The sequence below is a fragment of the Tasmannia lanceolata genome, unplaced genomic scaffold, assembly GCF_043159265.1.
Source record: "Tasmannia lanceolata isolate RefF3 unplaced genomic scaffold, GAP_Taslan_0.1 ptg000018l, whole genome shotgun sequence".
Taxonomy (NCBI): Eukaryota; Viridiplantae; Streptophyta; class Magnoliopsida; order Canellales; family Winteraceae; genus Tasmannia; species Tasmannia lanceolata.
In genome coordinates this window covers 20873645-20895152 of record NW_027518695.1, presented here as the reverse complement: position 1 = coordinate 20895152, position 21508 = coordinate 20873645, and the positions used below count along the sequence as shown (strand labels likewise).

Sequence of the window (21508 nt, the reverse complement as noted above, 5' to 3'; positions counted from 1 at the left end):
CTACCCTTTATTTCTTGAGGTCCCGCTCTCATCTTTTCAAAGCCAGGGAGGAGACAAGGCATTCATCAAAACAGACTTGTCATCACCAACTAAATAGTCATTCAGTTAGAGCTTCTGGGCAAGTCGTTAAAACTGAAAGAACCTCCTCCATGCTATGCTGTATCTGGGACACTGGCAAGTAAAGGAGAAAAACCTCTGGAATCATGTTCAGGACTTCCGGAGGTTCGCTGGTCGTAGGCTTTTCTTCCACCCGCCGGATACCCACCGCCTTATTCTTATCCCATTTTTGCCACCACCCAACCCTTTCTCCGAACCCAAGTATCCTAAAGAGAGAGTGCCTGAATAAATGGTTGTCCTTTAACAGAATAATCCCACAGAGTCTATACCTAGTGAACGGCCCGGCTTGAGGCTCTATCCTGAGAAGCCGTCTTCTAGAGCAAGATGAGGATTCTCGTGAATCATCAGGAGATGCCATTCCTCCTTGTTAATGGTAGCCAGGAAGAAGAGATCTATCTTTAGGCTTGAGAGTCTTCAAAATATGAGATTGGGGGTACCTTTTAATACCAAACCCAAGACCTTGAAGCCTCCGCTCCTAGAAGAGAACACTAGGAGGCTGAAAAGACAACTTCCCAGCTATCGAAGAAGGTAAGTTAATCAATGCATCCATAAACGCTTTAATCACTATAATCTCCTTCAACCCCAGGATCCACGGCTACTGAGTTAGCTACAGAAGGGACCTATCCAACCAGACTTGGAATAAAATTTTAGGAGCTTCAACAATCTGCTGTTTATCTTCCTTGATCCTGGTTGTAAAACCAAGATATTCCCCAGTATATTCATAAGGAAATTTTCTTGTGATCTTGACCCCCTGGCTAGGGGATTTAAGCCATTGTAAGAACCGCCAGGGGCACGATAGTCAAAACTCTTCCTGGCTCTAGGGTGAAGACAACGTATTGGTATTAGTGAAAGGTGCAGCCAACAAAGCAGTTTTCCGCCTAAGGGCAGGGTATTTAGGCTTATATTTCTCGGGACTCACCATCAGACCAGAATGGTCAGCATTTCTCTCTTCAGGTCCCATCACACCTTTTTCAAAGCAGACCAACGACACATTCTTAGGCATCCCGACATGAGGATTTAATTGGTTAGATTTAAAATTTGAATCCCATACGGGGCCCAACGGCTCATCAGGCAAAGGCCTTTTACTCGCCGGAGATCGATCCGTCAGCGAAGAAGGATTTTCCTTCAAAAGATCAACCCCAATGGTATAGGTCTGGCATAAAATTTTGAGCTTAACGCAGGAATTAGGAAAAAGCCAGCGGGGGGCTATAATCTTGGCCGAGACATAACTCATACAAATCTGGTGGTTGCCCTCCATCTTGGTTTCTACAACCTTACTAAAAAGGCCCCCTAATGCCTCCACCGTTGAAATAGCCCAGGCGTGCAATGGGATGCCATAAAAGTGAACCCAAAGAGGCGCACAATCGGACACCTTCTACATCTAATCCGCCATCCAAAATTATGGTAGCGACAAAGTAGGCACTGCCAATCCACCTCCCCTCCCCGCCCATTAGCCATTGCTTGAACTGTTATCTTCTTCTCCTTCAATATGGAAGACTCATCCCGTACAAAACCTTAGATCACCGATTGGATCGTCCGGTCGATGCTACAACGGGGGAGAGTCCATTCGGCGGATGATCATCTTCCAGACGTCGGAAAATGAATATCAGCTTGAGGTAGCCTGAATTTCATGATATTTTAATTTCTTATGTGGGGAGAGGGGTAGGGCATGTAGGAGGAGGAGAGGTTTGAGAGCGCAAGAATTATTTGATCATTTATACTTTACAACATTCTGATTGTTCTGAGGAATTTGCCTTGGTAGTGCTGTCAGTACATGTAACCCTGTTTAAAGCATTGGCTTTGTTTAATATCATGGACCCACCAGAGTGGTGTGACTACTAGTCCTCGAGGTAGGAATGTCGTGGTTATGTTTTCCTTCATACGTGATTATAATGGCCTTCAGATCATGTGATGCCCTCTCAACGTGCTTCCTAGTGGGGCATCCAGCGTTTGTGCATTTGTAATAACTCCTGCATACATGACTAGGATAAGAATACCCGCATATCTCAAAGGTAGAAGATTATGAAGCAAGCTTTGGAGTTGCTAGTTGCAGAAGAAAGGAAAATGTTGCAAAAAACAATAAATCATGCATCCACTGAGCTGATTTGAAGTCCAATGACAGCAAAAGAATTTTTTTATAGTAAGAACCATATGGAGGCAGCATATGAACCAAGAAGCTTTCTTAGATGCCTGTCATTACCCAAAAGGAGCTAAGAATGTGTACCTAGTGCAGAATAAGAAGAAAAAGAAAAAAGAAAAACAGCACCATGTTAACGAGCTCGAGATTAGAGATGCATGTGCTGACTGAGATCCATCAGTTAAGAACAAGAAAAGATGAGTCCGTGTGAAATATGAAAATGTCTTCGTTTACCTTCTACTGCCCTCTTCAAGGAACTTCTTGATCAAGACCTACATTATGCAGATTTGCAACTTCACAGGCTTCAAATGCTGTGAGATATATATCATAAATGACAAGAATAAGATCATTTCACATCCATGCTGCTGGTTGAAATAGGGCATTAAATTAATTTTTAACTGTAAACTCTGGTCCAGTGACTTCATTAGAGAAACAAATTATGCTTTCTTATATAAGTCACTTCAGGTTACGTTTGAGACATCCTATTATGAATTTCAGGATTATGAGAAGTCCCCACACTAAAACAAGCACTGTTATGAGATGCATCTACAACAGAATATGCAAGAAACAAACTTTAACCTAAGAGGCTCTTTGGACACCCCTAAAATATATTTGCAAATAATCTTCTACGCATAGTCGTATTTGAATATAATTTAATATATAAATGGCAGTCATAAAAATATTTATATATATATCTTAGTTAATGGCTTCCAAAGTAACCTTAATGTCACATTTGCAAATAAAATTAACTTAGAGTAATCTCATTTGCAAAACATAACTGATTATGGTTGTATCTAAAGAGTCCCTAAACAAGTGAAAAATAAAAAAAGAAACTACTCTAACTACTATCAGATATAAAATAGAAAGATGCACCTATCAGGTGTTCAGTAGCCGTGTTCACCTCTAAGAGGACAGGTGAAACAACACTATGACCCCAATAAGCCTCATCTGATAATACTAGCTTAGGGAAACAAAGACAAGCCATGTGCCTAAAAGAGAAACATGCACAAACCAAAAGCTTGCACCTGAATTGACTATGCACATTTTCACCATTTATTGCAGGTAAAGTTATATGCATTCATTTGTACTGGATAAGTAGCCAAGCATTTTCTGGAGACACATGTATAACCAGGCTAAGATACATGAATAATACTTCTCTATTACTGGATATATCCTTTCCAAACTTCATTTTGGCCAGAAAAAGTAATTCAGTTGCTTAGAAATCAGGAAGAACCACAGGCAAGTTTGGACAAGTTGATTTTTCAGTTGACAAAATTGATGACATACTTCTCTAAATTCGAGATTTCAAAGGACTACTTTTTTGGAAACTGGAAAGATTTAGAAAAGGAAGCACCAGAAACATGAGTAGTGGAATATATTTAGTCATTGTCATGCAAAGAAACTGGCATAATCATACATAATGACAGTTGTGGAACCCGATCCGAGGATGATGAGGAAATGAGTCCCTACATCCTCTAGATCTCCACAATGTGAAGGAGAGCTCTACCAAGGAACTCTCGAAACAGGTGTCACCCTCACAATATAGCATGAGTGGCGATATAAAAAGAAAGAGATACATCCTGATCCGGAGCCAGGGCTCGAAACCGAGATATATCTGAAAATAACTCAGAGTCGCCAAACATGGATACGCCATGGAACCAAAATAAATGCTCTGTCTGCAACAGATAACCAGAGACACAAAAGGTCCGTGCCTGATTACGAATGGGGAAGGTTGGAAGAGCACCCCCAATTCGTCCAAGTGCAAGCACTTGGTCTCTTATACCATTTATTATTAACCTCGAAGAGTTTCGGGCGAAAATCATATGAAATGGGAACGAAATACCCCCGAGAAGACGTCTACCTAATCATACATGACTCGGGGATGAAATATTTAACACATATAAGACAAAATAAAAGATGTGTCGCCTAAGCATAGCTAGGTTATGTGTGACATGCCTAATAGGTGTCTAAGTTCTGGTGGGCAAACACATGCATGCTACAGCTAAAGGTATAAGGTCTGCGCATGAAAGTAAGAAAACATAGCAAAACACACAACATAACAAAACAACAAATCCTAAGACTCTAAACGATTTAGCCCGAGTCCTCGGATGGTCTGATATTCATCCAAAGAACCCTACGTATCCCCGCCTCCAAGAGAATCAAGGCAACGTAGTTCTTCGCACCTATTCTAAACTATGATGCCTAAGACACCTAGACATCTATCTTAAACTCGATCTAAAAGACCGGACTAGTTCTTAAAGCTTCTTGTGCGATTATTTAAATTCCAATGGATTGTAGATTTTAGGACACCCTATATGCCCTAACTAAATGAAGGTTAGCTCTAAACTAATGCAGGTGGTTTCTACAACCTATGTGTAACTAGGCTGCATGTCATAAGGAAAACAATGGGATCACTAGCGCATCTTAGACCTAGTCATCAGTCGGCGATGTGAATAATCGCCGACTGACCGGACGGAGGCGTAACAAATCCCTAACTCTAACACAAACACAAACAAGCACCCAACAAATCAAAGACAAACTCCTAACTCTAAAACTCTCTATCTAGGACAAACTCCTAACTCTAGAGGAAGATCTTGTTGAAAACAAGGTTTTGAAGAAAAAAGGTTAAAGCATTTATTTACAAAGTTTGGCTGGACTTGGGATGAAGATCCCAAGCTGCACTACGTACCTCGTGGAAGAGGATCAAGCCAACGTAGTTCGAAACGAACTCTCCTAAACTACGCTATAAAACTCAACACTTTAGATTTTTTTAAAGGTTTTTGATGTTTTAAATGTTTTTGAAGTGCTTTTATATTCTTGACGATTAAAAGTGTGTTAACACCCTTTCGGTTAAAGGGGATCCGATAGAAGAGCCTCTATACCCACCATATCGCGGTAGGGTATTAAAGAGGGAAACAGGATCCCTAAAGCCTTGGGGGAAAGAAGACAAACGAGGGAACTTAAAATTCCGATACGAGAAAAATAATCTCAAAGAGATGACCAAAAGTTGACGAGGCTTAGCCAGTAACCAAAAGAGACGAGTTCTAACCTGCGAGGGAAAACCATAAATAAACGAGAGATGAAAAACCTCTAACCCAAAGGGTAAACTTCTAAACAAAAGGAGACTGATAAAAAACTCTACAAGAAGATCCACTAAACGATCAGTCACTTAGGAACAGTCCTAACTGGCTAAACACTCTAAGAGGAGAGAATCCCTTAACCTGCGAAAACTCTAAGGCAGGAAGGGAAGAGGCTGGCTCAAGAAACATTCCATTGTCGCCAAACCTAAGAGAAGTGTTCCCAAAATCGAAGGAATCCCGAAACCCGAAAAGGATCCCGAGGAACGTGTGAAGAATAGTCCTGGAAAGAAAGGAAACCCCTCAAACCCTGTGAAGACCCTAAGATGGGAAAAATGATAAGAAGGGCAAGGGGTTGGCTCAAGAAACATTCCGTCATCGCCACTGAACTGCTACCGAAATTATTACAACTTCTAATAATAAATCCCAACAAGAAAAATCTGTTATGATAGGGGAGCAAGGTCAATAACTGCATCTCATGGAGTTAACAAATAATATTTAAATCATTATCAAGAGCACGATTCAGACACCTTCAGGAAAACAATACAACTCCATCCAAATAATCACACTGGATTCATTTCCCAAAGCCCCAAAGAAATCAGTTAAAGGAGGCAAAGGACGACTACTTCAATTTTCTGAACTTCATGATGAAAATGCTAAGTTGGGGTACTCTTGGGAATTAAGAGAATTAAAACTATCCAACCGAATATGACAAACGAAGGGATAATGCACTCATGGATACCACTGCAAGAGTCAGCTCACGAAATAGTAAGGGGACTAATGTATCACTTCTTTATTGCCGCTTGCCTCATCATTTCCGACTGATGTCTAATATACTTTGACATGCAAATAAGTAGTGATTAATCAGCCTTCACTGCACATTCATCCCGAAGGTACCCTAAATATTTCAAGCTTCAAGCATTAAAGGAAATTCAGAAAATCCGGTCATAACAAATCAAATTCTCGATTAACTAAACCACAGAATCACCGATTCATTCTTGAAAATGCAGACCAATGATAGTTAGAAGGTTAGAAAACTACCGGAATTGAGGGTACCTTTATATGAATTGCCACCAGAGTTGGGGTGCAAAAGTAGACTGAAGAGCGGCTGGAGTTGGGGTTTAACGGCACCACAGAATGCTCAAGATGGGATCTCGACTCCTTCTCTTCAATGGATTTGGAAACCCCAGCTGAACCCTCTCTCTCTCTCTCTCTCTCTCTTCTCTTCCCTATTCCATATCCAAACCCTAGCTCAATTACCCTCTCTGCAACTGTCTCAATTTCCCTCTTTCTCAATATCTCTCTGCTCAAATCTCTCTCGAGCAGGGTGGTCGGAGATGGGGTTGAATCGTAGGAGATGGGTTTTGATGGTGGCTGTGATGGTGGTGATAAACAATGAAATGTTTTTTATGAGAATGGTGGCTCGGTGGAGGAGATGGGTAGGGGTTTGATCGGATTTAGGGTGGTGGTCGGAATAAATGGAGGTTGATGGTGGTGGTTGGAGGTGAACAGGGTTTTGGCCGCGGATTTGATGGAGATGGCCGGCCGGAGTTACAGAGGAGGTGGAAGAAGGTTGAAAAGGGGTTTTCTCACCGGAGAAGATGGTGGTGGGATCGGAGATGGAGTATTGGCCGGAGTTGGTGGAGTTGGGAATGGAAGAAGGTGGTGGGTTTTGAGGTGGAAGATGGTGATGGCTGCTAATGGGGAAAAAATCAAAATGGGTTTGATGGTGGTCGAATGGAGGAGAAGAGATGGTGGCTGTGATGTGATGATGGTGGAGATGGGTCTTCTCTTCCCCCTCTCTGTTTTTCCAGAAAATGGGTTTTGGGTTTGATGGTGGTAGAGGTTGGAGATGGGTTTGGGAGTGTGGCTGAGAAGGATGAAGGTGGAGATGGGTTTGAGGGTGACAGACCGGATTTAATGGAGTTGGCCGGCGGAAATGGGTTGGCCGGAGCTAGTGGTGATGGTTGGAGATTAGGTGGTGAAGAGGGTTTTGGATCGGATTCCGGCAAGATTGCCGGAATCAATGGAGGTGGTAGGTGGGGGAGTCGGATTCCGGTGAGGTTGCCGGAGTTTGTAGGTGGAGGTGATCGGCTTCTTCCTCTCTCTCTCTCTCTCTGCAAATGAGAGAATTTTTCTTTTTTTCTCCTCTTCAAAACCCTAATCGATTGGGGTTTTATTAAGATGAAAACACCAAAAATTCGACCCCCCCTTTTCCTCTGAGACAGCCACCTTCAGCGTATTTTTAATACCTTTTAACACATAGGGGGGTGCCCAAGAAGAAAAAGAGAAATGATATATTTGCACCCCTAAACCTTCCAGGACAGCCCCCTTGGCAAATTTAGGACAACTATTATTCTATAAGAGGCAGCCCAAGTAGAAAACAGGGGAAAAAAATTTGCAAAAAATATCTTCTCTCCCTTTGATCTTAACCCTTCAAATCACCTTTTGATTCAAGGGTTAAGATCAAAGAAATCCTAACCACCTAGGAAGCTTCCTAAGATCCTCCCCTAACTAATTCTGTTACACACTAATCCGCATACCTCTATGTCTCCCTGGACAGCCCATTATGGCAAATTTGAACTGGCTTTTTAGGTTCCAGCGCACCCCCTTTTCTGGCTAAAACGCTACCCTTATAAACCTGCAACAAGACACTTACCTCGTCTCGTTTAACAGGCAAACGCGCTCGAATCTTGACAAAATTTTACAGGGACCTTGGTGGGACCCTAAGCTAGCCTAGGGTGTAATTTGAGGTCCTAACACACTGATCTGAAAAAGTTAAGCACAAAACATGGAGGTAAAGGGCACGGTCAAAATGGGGTGTCTGCAGATGCCCCTCTTTGGCAGAGTGTGCTTGTCACACGAATGGCAAAGCTGAACAGACAACACATTTTGGCCGCCCCGAAAAAAAAGTAAAACAAGTTTTTGGGTTTTGACTCTAAAATGATATTCACAAGGGTAAATCAACAAATGACCTTGCCACAAAGCTTAAAATCTACAAGCATGGGTGAGATAGACTCTCTCTAACTCTTTAACTCGACAAAACATATCATACTGGTGAAACTACTTTTCACCTCAAGTATTCAAAACAATGGGGGAACTGCTTTCAAACAAGCGCTCAAAATTAAAAGGAAACTACTTTTCACACAAACAATCAAAATCAAAAGGAAACTACTTTTCAGACAAACATCATAATCACGAGAAACTACTTTTCTCACAAACTTCATCTTTGAGAAACTACTTTTCTCTCTAAAATCTTTATACCTGAGAAACTACTTTTCTCTCTAAAAACTTCAAATAATTGAGAAACTACTTTTCTCTTCCAAAAATCTTCAAATAATTGAGAAACTAATTTTCTCTTCAAAACTCTATCTTTGAGAAACTACTTTTCTCTTCAAAAAATCTTCAAATCATTGAGAAACTACTTTTCTCTAAGAACTCCTTCCAATCCAAGGGGAAACTACTTTTCGCCCAATCTTCCAATCAAAGAGGAAACTACTTTTCGCCCAATCTTCCAATCAAAGAGGAAACTACTTTTCGCCCAATCTTTCAATCAACGGGGAAACTACTTTTCGCCCAATCTTCCAATTCAAAGGGGAAACTACTTCTCGCCCAATCTTTCAATCAACGGGGAAACTACTTCTCGCCCAATTTTTCAATCAATGGGGAAACTACTTTTCGCCCAATCTTCCAATTCAAAGGGAAAACTACTTCTCGCCCAATCTTTCAATCAACGGGAAAACTACTTCTCGCCCAATTTTTCAATCAACGGGGAAACTACTTTTCGCCCAATCTTCCAATTCAAAGGGGAAACTACTTCTCGCCCAATCTTTCAATCAACGGGGAAACTACTTTTCGCCCAATCTTCCAATTCAAAGGGGAAACTACTTCTCGCCCAATCTTTCAATCAACGGGGAAACTACTTTTCGCCCAATCTTTAAATCAAAGGAGAAACTACTTTTCGCCCAATCTTTCAATCAACGGGGAAACTACTTTTCACCCAATCTTTCAATCAACGGGGGAACTACTTTTCGCCCAATCTTCCAATTCAAAGGGGAAACTACTTCTCGCCCAATCTTTCAATCAACGGGAAAACTACTTTTCACCAAATCTTTCAATCAACGGGGGAAACTACTTTTCGTCCAATCTTCCAATTCAAAGGGAAAACTACTTCTCGCCCAATCTTAAAATCAACGGAAAAACTATTTCTCGCCCAATCTTCCAATTCAAAGGGGAAACTACTTCTCTCCCAATCTTTTCAACGGGGAAACTACTTTTCGCCCAATCTCCCAATTCAAAGGGAAAACTACTTCTCGCCCAATCTTTCAATCAACGGGGAAACTACTTTTCGTCCAATCTTCCAATTCAAAGGGGAAACTACTTCTCGCCCAATCTTAAAATCAACGGGGAAACTATTTTTCGCCCGGCGATAGCTATACAGACCATTGCTGAAAATCCATCTGTTTAGCTATCCGGGTAACTCTGACTCCTCTCTTTCAAGGTAGCGAATCACCCAGGATTTATATGGTCCTGCCAAACAGTTTCATATAAATCCACGCAGATATACCTGACTCCTAACTCGTTAGGTAGCGGTACATTGCGAAGCGATGATTAAGCAAGTCACTACTTGACATTTCACTGCTAATCATCTCGGTATTCAAATATTTGAGGAAATTACTTCTCGCCCAAACATTCAATACCAAGGCGAAATTACTTTTCACCACGCAACAATTAAACAGGCCACTACTTGGCACCTCACCAACTGGCAATCAAAAGATTTTTTTTAAGCCCCTTGTTTGGGTTTAACAAAGAAAAAGATTTTTTTTTAGGCCCAAAGGGCTTGCAAACATGATTGATGGGTTTATCGATCTTATATCGAGTTCATTGATCGCATAGCTATCTCCTGCCGAGAATAAATGGGAGTGTATGATCATTGCTGAAGACCAGACTCGAAAAACTTGATAATTTTCAGGTATTGACTCTTTTAAAGAGAAGAAAAAGCATTCTGCTAAGATTTTGAAGATTGCAAAAGTGAATTCTAAACTCCGTTTGGTACTAGATTTTTTGAAACATTGACTCTTTCAAAGAATGAGTTCAATTGATGAATTTGATTCATGAGAGTGTTCAAGCTTCTCTTGCTTCTATTTGCTGAAAATATTTATCTCAATTATCTTGTATTTGATATCTTTTATGACTTGCGTCATAAAAGATGCTCCTAGTATGATTACTTCCATGACAGGATTCATAGGAGAGCAAAGCCAGGATTGGCAAGAAAGTTTAAGCTTGCATGGGTTCTTTCTTTGGCATATGAGCAAAAGGATATCCACAATGGCTGAATCTACAAATTTCTCTTTCATTGCTCACTACTTGAGGCTTAATGTATCTGGCAAGTTTGAACAAAATGTATTTTGCCCTTCTTTGATTCCTAACCAGGATCCACTTTGAATTCTCTTCACATTTCAAAAGATGTACTCTCGCTCTTCCAGTGCCAAACGCTTTGGACATTGAGAGAAAAAAGGATAAAAATAAGAAAAAAGACTTCCAAAGACTCAATCAAAGAAGACTCAAATTACTCAAGGGACTTGACTCACTTTTGATTCACCATTAGATAAAATGTGTTATTTTATTATGGTAAGGCTAGCCACTCTTAAAGTACTCTCGAAAACCAAGTCAAAAGGCTCTAATTTCCTTCAGCGGGACTTCCGTCATGGTTATTACCCCCTTCGGATTGCTTAGTCTTAATGCCCCTAGTTTAAAAGGATATCAAAGTAAGTCTTGTCGACAGTACTCGGATTCCAGGATCCTGCCCTGTGTAGAGGTTGCTTCTCCGTCTCCTTGATTTCTCTCTTCAAAAGAAGTCACAACTTTTGCCCTCCAAGTTTTCAGTCTAAAAGACCGCTTGTATCAACTTTCGCTTGCACTAGAAGGACTTTCTAGAAGAGCTTGGGTTCAAAAGGGTAGGATGTTCTAGTTCAAACGATTTGGACCGAATCTGGTCTAGCCAGACTACCTACGTACCCCAAAAATGGAGGATCAGGTCCGCGTAGTTCACTTTGGGGTTTCTTAAAGAATGGTTTAGCATTTAGCTTCAAAATTTTAAAAAGGATTTTATCCCAAGGTTTGACCGAACCTGAATTAATCAGGTTGCCTACGTACCCCTGAAGAGTTAGGGGACGTAGTTCGGGTGCATAAATGCCCCGGGTTTATAATGTGTTTGAAAAGAAATGGTTTAATTTTACTTTTGGCCCAAAGGATTTACAGAAGGATTTTTCAAACGTTGGGATTTTGGCCATAAAAGTTCAAACGTCCAAGGATGGCCTCCTGATGTATTCGATGTACAAGCTCTTTTACTTAAGGTTCAAATACTTAAAATTTTTTATAGGAGTCTGACGGCATGTCAGGCAAAGCTACAACCACTGTGCTCCACTCCCATCTCGAAGATCTTAAATTTATGGTCAAGGTTCCACAACTCCTTGTCGCTTTCTTCTTCTTTTTTCATTCATTTCTTTTAAACGATCTCTTTCTTTTGAACATTGAGAATGTCCTCATTCATGGAATATTCCATCACGAAATCATAATGAAAATACACAGCCCAAATCTCTTTTTTTTTTAGGGCTTAAATTTATGATACAACTTTCTTGCCTGAAAGTCTTCTCTCAATATCTCATCAGCTCCACAGGATGTCTGATGCTCATCTCTTTAAAATTTTACTCTTCAACTGGATGTCTAAAGTCGATGAAGTCTTGCTTTGCTCAACGACAGGGCATTCCCCTGGTTTATCCTTATAGGATCAAGCAAGACTACGTCAAACCCCTCTAAACAGGTTTATCAATTCTTTGCGCTCCTCGGGAGATAAAGTTTTGCCAATCCATCTTTCCCGAGTTTCAGATTTCGATACCACTATCAATGGCTTCGATTTCTTCTTCAAGTGGCTATGCTAAACGCTCTTCCTCTTGTTTGACCTTCTTTCAGATCTCGAAGGGAATTTCGTATGCATTTTCATCCGAAAAGGGTATCTTTAGTTGTTTAAACATTAGATCCAAGAGTGAATCATAAAAATTTGAAGATACGAAACCAAATGCTTAATTGAATTGAAAACTTTGAAGTACATAGATGACTCACAGACACGCCTCTATGAGCTTTACATTTGATTTGACAGAAAATAAAATACTGACTCTGAATACTAAAGACTTAACAAACACGACACACATTCTTTTCTCTTTCTTTTTTTCTTTTTTTTTTTCTTTTTTTTTTGACATTGACACTATAAGACTCACCAACTTTCAATCTAGGAGTTGGTATAAACTTGACAAAGGACGAATCTTGAAACAAGATACTTGACATATGACTCTTGAAACATAACACTTGAACAGAGGCAAGGAATTGGCACTGAAGTTCACAAGTAGTACGCCTTTCTCTATGATAATGCTGGCTAAGAAGTTCGACCCTGATTCAAAAACCTTGGAAAGGGTGGTCCTCTGAAGTCCTGTTGACTTGGCCCAAATTGTCTTTGAAAACCTGCTGGTGACATCACCTTCTCTGCCTGAACATTCTCAAGATATTCAAACTTTGACATTTTTTCTTTTCCCTTCAACTTATTCCCTGGCTCTGGAGTGACACAAGTGACGGGATCTCTGGGAGGTTGAATGGTTCTTTCAAACGCCTGGTTCGCAACAGCATAGATTTCAGCAAAAGCAGAAAAGTCTTTCTCTATCCGGTTCTGGATTGCATGTTTCAAAGCTAAACAATTCTCTGTCAAGTGACCTGGGTCTCTATGATACTCACAGTATTGATCCATCCTCCAATTGTTGGGGAATGGTTCAGGCACAGGTTTAATATCTGGAAGTCTCGAACAACCTTCACTGACCCATTTCTTCATGATGGCTATAAGAGAACAAGGCATTTGAGTGAATTCTCTTTCCCATTTTTGACCCATCTTTTCTTCCTCTACCACTGGCTTCTTTAAAGGTTGGTGAGAAGGTCCAACATTCTTAACCTCCCTCGGAGCAATAAGAGGCTTCTTAAAAGGTTGGCGAGAAGGTCTAACACTTCTAACTTCCTTTGGAGCAATGCAAAGCTTTTTTCCATTATGCAAATCAACATATCTATCAAGGATTAAACTCTGAACAGAGGCCTCTTCTGTCATAGAACCCATATCAACAAGTTGCTTTGGAGCAGAGTCACATTTAATGGACAAGTGCTGCATCTGAATTTTCATCTCTCTTACTTCCTCAGTTAGCATAGCCATCTGACCAAAGAGCTTGACCATCCAGTTTTCCATTCTGACAAATGTAGTCTTCTCAACAGATTCTTCTACAGATCGAGTGCTTGATGGGACAAGTTGGGTCTCAGAAATAGGGTGAATGAGAGATGCAGGATCCAAGATTGGTCCTTCAGTAGAAATGACATTTATCGAAGCTAGTGGCGGGACAGCATGAGTATCGAAAGGCTTTTGAGGAACACCAGGCTCTTCAATAGTGATCTCGTCTTCATCGATCATATCTTGCACTTTATGCTTCAGAGTATAACATTTATCAGTCGTATGACCCGAACCACGATGATATGCACAAAATAAATCCTTTCTCCAATTCTTAGGCAGATGATTAGGTAGGACTCTTTGTTCAGGCAATTCGATCTTGTGTTCCTTGATCAATCTCCTGAGAAGGTAGGATAACGAGCAAGGAAGTGGAGTAAATTTTCTTATTTTCTTTTCTGCTGATTCTTCCCTTTCCAATACTCTTTTGACTGGAGTCCTAACAGAATTGACATTATGTACCTCCTTTGGCTCAACCATAGGTCTTTTCCCTTCTTTGTTATCAGATAAAGTCTTGGCCCTCAGGCCTTTTGCCAAAGCATCTTCAGTCTGGGTTCCCGTCTTTATCAGATGATCAAAACTTGCGTAATGCTGGGGTGCCATGAAATGAAAATATTCGGAGAATAGGCTCTTTACTACCAACTTGATTTGATCTGCCTCTGAGAGTGCTTGACTCAATTGCGCTAACTTTCTTTTCCATCGTCGGATAAAAGAGGTAAAGGTCTCCTGCGGCCCTTGTTTCAACTGCTTCAAATCCCTCTTCGTAACCTCTATTCTGTCCTCCATCGAAAATTGTTCGACCAGTTTGTGAAATAAACAAGAGGGGGGGTGAATTGAATTTTAACACTAAATTATCCCTTTTGAAAATTACTTATGAACCTAGTTAGAATTTTTCTTCTTTACATTAGGTTTTTGGTTAGTGCAAGTAAGATTGAAAACAAAAGATATACCAAACCAAAAACAAGAATGAAAGTACAAAAATGAGAGATGACACACCGATATATAGTGGTTCGGGCAAAGCCCTACTCCACTCTTCTTAAGATCGTCCTTACGGATTTCCACTATTGGAGACCTCCACGATGCCCGGCTCTGAGGCGGTTACACTTCCAAGGGATATTAAATAAGGATGCCCTTACACCTTTACAAAAGACTCTCCTTCTCCGCCGAGTTCTAAGCGGTGCTCCTTAGGGTATTAAGGTAGGATGCCCTAGCCACCTTTACAAGAAATGAAGATTGAATAGCTTGGCTTCTTCTTGAAAGCTTGATGCTCTTTGTAGACCTTTGATTGCTCTTCAATGATGGTAGTTGCAAGTGAAAGCTCTAAGTATCCCAACTCAAGAAATTTGCAAGTGCAAGGCAAGTTTGGGAAGAAAACAAAATCTTAAGCACAAATGGATTGCAAGTTTTCTTTAATGCTCAAGGAGGTTTTCAAATCATCAAGAGAGAGAAAATGAATCCTCTAGATGTTGTATATATAGCCTCTCCAAAGAATATGACCGTTTGGGGGTGGAAATATCAAAAATCACAAATTTATTCAAATCCCAACGGCTATATTTTGAGCTGTCGTGGGGTTCTCGGAGTTCCGAGAACCATTCTCGGAGCTCCGAGAAATTCTCGGAGTTCTGAGACAACGGCCAGAAGAAATAAAATTTCTACTGGATCATTTCTTGGAGTTCCGAGAAATTTCTCGGAGTTCCGAGAAAATGTCCAGAAGCTACTGGACCTTTTCTCGGAGTTCCGAGGGAACTCTCGGAGTTCCGAGCTCGGAGCTCCGAGAAAAATCTCGGAGTTCCGAGAAGCCTAAAAATCAGCAGTTTTTGACTTTTTATTGCTTGTTTGATTTTTGGCTTTTGGAACTCAACTCCTATGATTATTTTGGAATGTTTATGAGGGTCCCAACATGTTGGTCCACCACATAACCATTCACTAATCCATTTTAAGTTCTTAAGTGTTTTTGAAAACTATTTTTTAAAACACTTTGCCTTGACTTGAAAATCTAAAGAGAGGAGATGTACAATGATACCTATGCAACTTTCAACTTCTCTTTAGTCTTGGTCTTCAATTGATCTTCCATCTTTGTATGCTTGCTTGAGAGATGATGTGAGCTCCACTTAGCTCCTTTGACTCTTGTTGGGTACATCTTCAAGCATGACCATGTAGTGTGTTGGTTTCATCAATGATCAATCCTATCTTAAACACAACACTTCAAAGCAAATTGATTAGTATTCAAAAACACAATCAATTATGTTTAGAATCATCAAAACAAGATAGGAGAGTAGACCCTTGGGCTTACAATCTCCCCCTTTTTTATGATGACAAACAAAATTGATTATGAGGTGTGTGTGGAGTGACATAGTAGGCAAGTGAATACTGGAACTCTCCCTCAATATATGCACACAGATAAATGATAACAATTAAACGCATATGGTGCATAAAGTCAATTGAATAGATAATCAATTTCAAACTTCTCCCCCTTTTGTCATCGACAGAAAGGGTGTAAAAAAATAAATCAATTTAGGAGTAGATAAAGATTGAGTTAGGTACTCCCCCTAAATCAATGCTTATGGTACAAAAATATATAAAAATATATAACCAAGTGATGCACATATACCTGTTCATGATCGAGATGTTGACATATGTCAAAATGTTAGGTATTTTAATTAAAGTGAAAGTACATCTCCAACTTAGAAAACTAAGAAGGCTAAGAGTACCAATTGAGTGATTTTCAAGATTAATATTTGACATCTCATTCATGCAGATACTACCAAAACAAAGATAATATATATAAATACTATATAGATAAGCTGGTGAAAGGCACAAAGTATTTATTTGGCAATTTCTTTGACTTGTTCTGCACTCTATATGTTTAAGGCACTTCGGATATAACAAATCCTATCATCACTAAGGGGTTTTGTAAAGATATCCACTAATTGATCTTCAGTGTTGATATATTTTAAGCAAATATCCCCTTTTTGTGAGTGATCTCTAATAAAGTGGTGCCTAATCTCAATATATTTTGTTCTTGAGTGTTGTATGGGGTTCTTTGTTAAGCTTATAGCACTAGTGTTGTCACATTGGATGAGAATATTTTTCATTTTAATGCAATAGTCTTTCAATGTGCTTTTCATCCATAGGACTTGAGCACAACAAGCTCCAGCTGCCACATATTCTGCTTCTGTTGTAGACAAAGCTACTGAATTTTGCTTCTTGCTAAACCATGAAACAAGTGATTTACCCAAGAATTGGCAAGTCCCACTAGTGCTTTTCCTATCTACTCTACATCCGGCGAAGTCTGCATCTGAATATCCGATGAGAGTAAAGGAAGATGATCTTTCATACCATAGTCCTAGACTTTGTGTTCCTCTTAAGTACTTGAAGATCTTCTTGACTGCCGATAGGTGAGACTCTTTTGGATCCGATTGAAATCGAGCACAGAGACAGACAGTAAACATAATGTCTGGTCTGCTGGCTGTCAAATAGAGTAAACTACCTATCATACCCCTATACATCTTCTGGTCCACAGATTTGCCAAATTCATCCTTTTCTAGCTTAGCAGTAGTACTCATGGGAATTCTTGATGTCTTACTGCTATCCATGCCATACTTCTTTAATAACTCCTTTGTATATTTTTCTTGATTTAAAAATATTCCATTTTTGTATTGTTTAATTTGGAGTCCTAAGAAGTAGGTTAACTCACCCATCATGCTCATTTCAAATTCATTTTTCATTAAGGTTGCAAATTCATCACACAATTTTTGATTAGTTGAGCCACAGATGGTATTATCCACATAGATCTGGACAAGGAGGATATCTTGATTTTCTCTTTTGATAAACAATGTTTTATCCACCTTTCCCATCTCAAATCCTTTTTCAACCAAGAAAGTGCAAAGTCTCTCATACCAAGCTCTAGGAGCTTGCTTCAACCCATATAAAGCTTTATCAAGCCTGAAGACATGATTTGGATGTTTGAAGTCTTCAAAACCTGGAGGTTGCTCAACATACACTTCCTCTTGGATATAGCCATTTAGGAAGGCACTTTTGACATCCATTTGATATAGTTTAAATCCTTTATGAGATGCATATGCCAAGAGTATCCTAATAGCCTCCATACGGGCAACATGAGCAAATGTCTCATCATAGTCTATTCCCTCCTCCTGATTGTACCCTTGGGCTACAAGCCTAGCTTTATTTCTAGTGATAATTCCATTTTCATCCAATTTATTTCTATACACCCATCTCGTGCCAATGACTGGATGATCACTAGGTCTAGGCACTAGCCTCCACACCTTGTTCCTTTCGAATTGACTTAACTCTTCTTGCATAGCCATCAACCAATATTCATCCTTTTCAGCTTCTTTGATGGATATAGGTTCTAATTCGGATAGGAACGCCAAATTGATACTCACACTCCGATAGTATGATCTAGTTCTCACTGGCGATGTGGCATCACCTAAAATTTGGGATTCAGGATGATCTACCAATGTTCTTCTATCCCTAGGTGGTTGGTCATCATCTACATTTTCTGCTTCCTCACTAGGTAATGTATGACTTGTAGATGCATGAGGAGGAGCACTTAACTTAGGTACGAGATGGTCATTAGGTTCATCCTCATCATGTGACATTTCTTGAGGTGTTGGCTCTCTCTCATCAAATGTCACATGCATGGATTCTTCGACAACTAGGGTTCTTCTATTAAATACTCTATATGCCTTGCTATGTGAAGAGTACCCTAAGAATATTCCATCATCCGACTTCTTATCAAATTTGTGTAACTTATCTTTAATGTTTAAAATGAAGCATTTACATCCAAACACTTTAAAATAGCTTATATTTGGTTTCAAGTTTTTCCAAAGCTCATAAGGTATTTTCTTAGAAATTGGCCTTAAATATACCCTGTTTATGATATAGCAAGCGGTGCTAACCGCTTCCGCCCAAAAATATCTACGGAGATCATTTTCATGCAACATAGTTCTAGCCATTTCTTGGAGAGTTCGATTCTTTCTTTCTACAACTCTATTTTGTTGAGGTGTTCTAGGTGCGAAAAAATTATGTTTTATGCCATGTTCATTACAGTAAGTGTCAAAATGAACATTTTCAAATTCCGTTCCATGATCACTTCTAATGTAAGAGATAGCAACACCTTTTTCATTTTGTATTTGATTGCACAATGTAAGGAAGTTTTCATAAGTTTCATCTTTGTGTGCTAGAAATATGACCCATGTAAATCGTGAGTAGTCATCCACAACTACAAACACGTACCTCTGTCCACCTAGGCTACTTGTCTTCATTGGTCCAAAAAGATCCATATGAAGTAGCTCCAAGGGGTAGGAAGTTGAAATCATATTTTTAGGTGCAAATGAGCTCTTCAATTGTTTTCCTAATTGACAAGTTCTACAAATGTGATCTTTGGTGTATTTGAACTTAGGCAATCCTCTAACAATTTCTTTTGAGGAGAGGGTCGAAATGAGTTCCATTCCGGCATGACCCAACCTCCTATGCCATAGCCAAGAATCCTCACTAATGGCATTAAGACAAGTCACATTTTGGAGTCTAAGATCATCTAGTCCAATTGTGTAACTGTTATTGTCTCTAGAACCTATGAATTTTACTTTTCCATCTATCTTATTTTTAACAATGCATTTGTCGGGATTTAAGACTACTTCAAACCCATTATCACATAATTGACTAATGCTAATAAGATTATGGGACAAGCCATCAACAAATAGTACATCATGTATGGGAGAGGTAGAGTTACCTATGGTGCCTTCACCTTTGACTTTTCCTTTCTTATCATCTCCAAAGGTAACGTCTCCACCATCCTTGAGTGATAGGGATGCGAATTGAGTAAGGTCTCCGGTCATATGTCTAGAGCATCCACTATCAAGGTACCATGTGTTCTTCTTGTTATGGCTTTTAAGGCATACCTACATATGAATAGGCAAGTGAGATCCTTTGGGTACCCAAATCTTCATAATCTTGCTATGTTCATTTGTTTTTACTTTAGAGTTCAATTTAATTTTATCTTGTTTAGCATGCATGCAAGCAACTTTATAATGACCTTCTAAACCACAATAAAAGCAAGTTTTGGTACTATTAGAAGAAGCCTTTAAAAGTTTGTTTTATAGTTGGATATTGTAGTATTCCATTTATGACCAAGGCCACTTTTATCATGTGGCATTCTTTGAATGTTAACAAGCCTATCCAATTTCAATGAACTATGTTCAAAATTTTCAAATAGTTTCTTTAGTTCATCATATTCAAAAGATATTTTATCATTTTCATGCTTTAGCTTGTTGTTTTCAATAGAAAGCTCTTGTCGATTTTCATTCAAAATTGTGATAGAAGCATTTAACTCATGAATTTCTACTTTGTATTTTTCATTTTTATCATCTAAAAATTCATGATCTTTCTTTAACCAACCAAATTCTTTTGTCATGTTAGCAAGAGAATTTTCAAGTGATGCAATTTTATCAAATTGAATTTCAAGTTCATCATTTGCATTTTGTAAGGAATCTAGAACTTCTTTTAAGACAATGACATCATTTAAAGTGTTTACCTCGTTATTGTCGTTTATTAAGGCCATGAAGCACACGTTCCTTGCTATCAAGCAATCTTCGCCATCATTTTGTTCGCCTTCGCTTTCAATTTCCTCATCCCACGTGGCGGTCATTCCTTTCTTGCCTTCTCTTCTCTTGAAACGGTTGTTTGAAGTAGGTTCATTGTTGAGTGGACAATCCGGGCGAATGTGTCCAAGCTTCTTGCAACCGTAGCATCGGGGTTGAGAAGATCCATCACCAAGTTCTTCTTTCTTCTTGAATGGAGGATTGGTCCTTCTATTTCTCATGCCTCCCATGTTCCTTTGCAAGAATTTGATCCTTCTTGTTATGAGGGCAACTTTATCTTCCATGTCTTCCTTTGCATCTTCATTTTCACCTACATTACAAGCAAAAGCAATTCATTTTCCTTTTTCAATTTTAGTTTCAATTTCGGGTGCTTTTGTTTTGAAAATCATTTCATGGGTGATCAAGGACCCTATTAGTTCATCTAGGTTTAATGTATTCATGTCCTTAGCTTCCGTGATTGCGGAGGTTTTGGATTCCCATGACAAAGGTAGGGTGTAGACACCCCATTTTGACCGGACCCAGGTTCGCTGTGCTCGGGCAAAGCCCCATTTAATCACCAAGCTAGGATCCCAGATTGTATCATAAGATGGATTGGGGTCTCACCAAGACCCCCGCCAAATTTCATCAAAATCCGAGCTGATCTGTCAAATAGGACGAGCCGAGAGAAGGTGTGTAGTACAAGTCAAAAGAGGGGTGAACTATCTGCTGAAGGGAGTATCTGTGTGAGAAGAGGGGCGAATTATCCTGTGATGGTCGCGCCCAGGCCAAATAAGACAAAAATGGCGGGCGCGACTCATCCAGATTTGTGCGCCCATCAAGTAGGAGTGCGATTATCACCACGGATATTTTTAATATTAAAAAAAAAATCAAGCAGATGAGCACTGTTCATTTTCGTGAAAAATCCGAGAAAAAGAGAGAGAGCGAGAACGAGAGGAGAGAGATTTGGGTTTTTCTTTCCGCCGATCGTCTTCTCCGACCTACCTCCGGCAAGCCTCCGGCCGAGCCTCGATTTTCTCCTTCTTCTTCTTCCAACTTCCTCCAACTCACCATTATTTCCCCCACCTTCAAGTTCCGGCCGATCGTTGTTACCCTAGATCCTTTTTCCCTCATCGAGTCTGTCTGTGAGAGAAATCTCAGATCTGAGAAGAGACAAGGAGAGGTTTCTTATCTTCTTTTTCCCTCCGATCGTCTTCTCCGGCAGATCTGTCTAATTCCAATCTAGAGCTAGTCCTAATTCCAT

The 21508-nt window shown here is 39.8% G+C and overlaps 1 pseudogene; it reads right to left on the bottom strand.

The window, feature by feature from the left end:
* Positions 1–934: 934 nt before the first annotated feature.
* LOC143850174 (WRKY transcription factor SUSIBA2-like) overlaps positions 935–21508 on the bottom strand; it is a 44592-nt pseudogene continuing 24018 nt past the window's right edge.